Raw genomic sequence first — 3,685 nt, forward strand, 5'->3', positions numbered from 1 at the left:
TTTATTTTGGGATAAGGTCACACTAAGTTGCCCGGTTAGGACTTGATGTTGCAATCCTCCTGCCTCTGCCTCCCAGATGCTGGGATTACAGGCACATACCTCCATGCTGAGCTCTTTTGTCTTTTCTATGATTTTCTAGATAGGCTCTAGCTATGCAGTCCATGCTGGTCTTGAGCTCACTATGTAGCCCAGGCTGGCCTCAATTGTCCTTTAGCCTGCCAGAGTGCTGGTGCACCATCTCTAGCTCCCTAAGTAGTTTAAAATATATTTAACCCCATATGTCCCTCTACTATTTTAAAAATATTTATTTACTATAATGCTGCCGGGAAAGCCTTTGTATATACTGATATGCACCTTTTGCAAACATGCTTGTATGGTTGAATTCCTAGCAGTGGAATTTCTAGGTCAAAGGATGCACAGTGGATTAAATTGCAGTGGACACACACTGACACAGAAATAGCAAATACCATTCTTGCTAACGAGAGGCTTGTCTACTACACCTTTCCTGGCCCTGTATGTTAGCCAACAGGACAGGTTTTTTACCAATCCAGTAAGAGAAAAATTTTTTATCGTAACTGTAACAGTACACTGTTACATTTCCCCCCTTAATTTTAGTTCTTTGAGCCACATGACATTTTATTTTAAATGTGCTATGAGTTAGGGACTTAACACTTTTTTGCTCTCCTCAAGGATATTATTTGCACCAACAAATGAATAGCCAGCTCTATAATATCAGTTAGCCAATAATCCTTCATTTCCCCAATTATTTGAAAAGCACATCCATTGCACATATATATCCCCTGGCATATATACACGGATCCATTTCTGGCCTATCTATTCTATTCTGTAGATATTTGGTCATTTTCTGTCAATGCCAAATCTATATAATATTCTGATATCTGCAGGGCAACAAACTATCCTCTTTTTCTTTAACACTTGGTTATTCTTCTCTCTCTCTCTCTCTCTCTCTCTCTCTCTCTCTCTGTAAGGTCTAACGGTGCAGTCAAGCTGGCCTTGATTTTATGGTAATCTTCCTGCCTCAGCCTTCCAAGAGTTTGAGATTATAGGTGTGTGTCACCATGTCTGGCTATCTTGGCTACTCTTATCAATTTGCTCTTCCAGATAAATCTAGAGTCAACTTATCAAATTAAAAATAATCCAGTTGGAATTTTGGGTTAAATTCTAATATATTTGTAGATTAGTTTGAGACCAGTTGAATTTCCCCTCATCTAGAGACGTGACTTGTTTTTCTGCTTATTTAGAGCTGTTTTTCATTAATAAAAGTGTTTTTGGTTGTTTGTTTTTTAGACAGGATCTCACTATGTTATTCAGGCTGGCCTCAAACTCATGGTGATCCTCCTGCCTCAGCCTTCCAGAGTACTGGGGTTACAGGCATGTGCCATCACATCCAGCCTAATAAAGTTTTATAGTTTTCCTCATGCCAATTTTACACATTTCTTGCTAAGTAATCTGTTAGTTCAACAGCCTTCATCCCAGGCTTAATGAACAAGGCAAGTTCCTTGTCTTCGTGGTGTTCATATTCTTTTTTTTTTTTTTTTGGTACGGGGGATGGAACCCTTGTGATTGCAAGGCAGGCACCAGAACCACTGAGCTAAATCCCCAGCCCCTATGGTGTTCATATTCTAATTGGGAAATAAAGTAAAAAGATCAAATAGTGAAAAGTCCTCTGCAGAGAATTAAAAGGAGGTTATAACGATAGCAAGATATTGGGCAGCTACTTTAGATTAAAAAGTTAGAAAAATCTCTTAATATCTAAACCTGAGCCAGGTATGGTGGCACACACCTGTAATCCCAGCACTGGAGAGGCTGAGGCAGGAGGATCTCTGTGAGTTCGAGACCATCCTGGGCCACACGGTGAGTTTCAGGTCAGTCTCAACTACATAGTGAGACCCTGTCTCAAAAACAAACAAACAAATCTAAACCCGGATATGAAAAAAATCTAGTGTTGTGAAGCGGCTGGGATGGGAAGATCATTCAAAGGAGAAGAGCAGCTTAGGCAGAAAGCATGAAGCCTCATAATATCTTTAAATATTCAAGGACCAGAAGGAAGATCAGAGTGGCTAAAGGGGAAAGTGTGCTGAAATGATGTTTGACAAACATTTAGGGACAAAATAGATGACATAGGTTTTCATGGGGAGCTTGCATAGTACTTCTTGTGGTGCTGGGAGCAAACCCAAGGCCTGGCACCTGTTAGGCAGGCGCTCTGCCCCTGAACTATGCTGCCATCACTGTGCATGATTTTTTTTTTTTGTACCGGGGATTGAACTCGGGTCCTTGCACTTGTGAGGCAGGCCACTGAACCACTGAGCTAAATCCCCGGCCACTGTGTACGATTTTAAATGTGGCAGGAAGTCATGGAGTGTTTTGAAGGATTAATGGTTTGATCTAACTTGTGGTTTTCCGAAGGTCACTATAGTCGCTAGTAGGAGAAAGGACGGAAGAAGGCCAGCAGGGAAAGAAACAAATTTGTGGGAAGACTGAGTGTCGGTGTCCAGGTCAAAAGTCCACAGCTTGGCCCGGGGTAGGGGAGGGAAGTGGTGGGGAGGGGTGGGTTCGGGATGGATTTTGAAAATTTCCTCATGAGCCTTTGCTGATAAATGAGAAGGATGGTTATTGCTCAGGAAGGGGAAGGAGCGTGGAGGAATGAGGAGAATAAAGACTGACTCCGGGGTCTTTCAGCTTGACTAGTGTGGTGGATGCTGACCCCACTCACTGATATGGATAAGACTGAGGAAGAGGAAGATGGGAGGAGAAATCAAATGTTGTAGCCATGTTAAGATGAATTGTCATGCGATGACTCTTTGGAACTGTGAAGTACGGACTGTTTACAGAGTCTGGAATTCAGAGTAAAGTTCAGGAGCAGAATACACTTGGGAGTTTTCAGCAGATAATTTTCAGAACCATGGTCCTGCATGGTAATATGAGGAAGCGTGGTTAGACAGAGAAAAGGGCCCAGGACAAGTCCTGGAGGCACCCCCTGCTAGCTGAATTCTGGCTAAGAAGAAATCAGCAAAGTAAAATGAGAAAGGTGGGATCAGTCAATAAGGCAGGAAAAAAACCAGGACAGTATGATCTCTTAGGAGCTAAGAGCTAAAAAGAGAAGCCGGGCGTGGTGACACACACCTGTGATCCCAGCAGTCTGGGAGATGGGGCCAGAGAATAGCATGCTTGAGCCCAGCCTGGGCAATTCAGTGATGGAGACCCTGTTTCTAAATAAATAAATAAACAAACAAATAAATAAACGTTTGGGGAAGTAGCTCAGAGAAAAAGCCCTGGATTCAACCCCGGTGACAAAAAACAAAACAAGACTAGAAGAAGTTTCAAGAAGGAGACACTGTTTGGATGAGTTTCTAAGTTTCAAGAAGGAAGCAATGGCTCCACTTGTTACTCAAACCAGAACAGAAATCAGTAGCAGAGTAGTTATCCCTAGCTTTGGAAACAGGTCTGTTTATGTCATAAAGCAGGTTTAGTGGTTGGATGGAGTTGGTTGCCTGACAGAAATGGGTTTATAGAAACTATAAAGTAGGGGCCAGGTATTATGGTACAGAGCTGTAATCCCAGTGCTCAGGAGGCTGAGGCAGGAGGATTACAGACAGTATTCAAGGCCAGCTATGACTCTATAGCCAGACACTGCCTCAGGAAAAAAGAAGAAGAAAGAAGGAAG

The sequence above is a fragment of the Fukomys damarensis genome, unplaced genomic scaffold (assembly GCF_012274545.1).
Source record: "Fukomys damarensis isolate Sample0158 unplaced genomic scaffold, DMR_v1.0_HiC HiC_scaffold_13, whole genome shotgun sequence".
Lineage (NCBI taxonomy): Eukaryota > Metazoa > Chordata > Mammalia > Rodentia > Bathyergidae > Fukomys > Fukomys damarensis.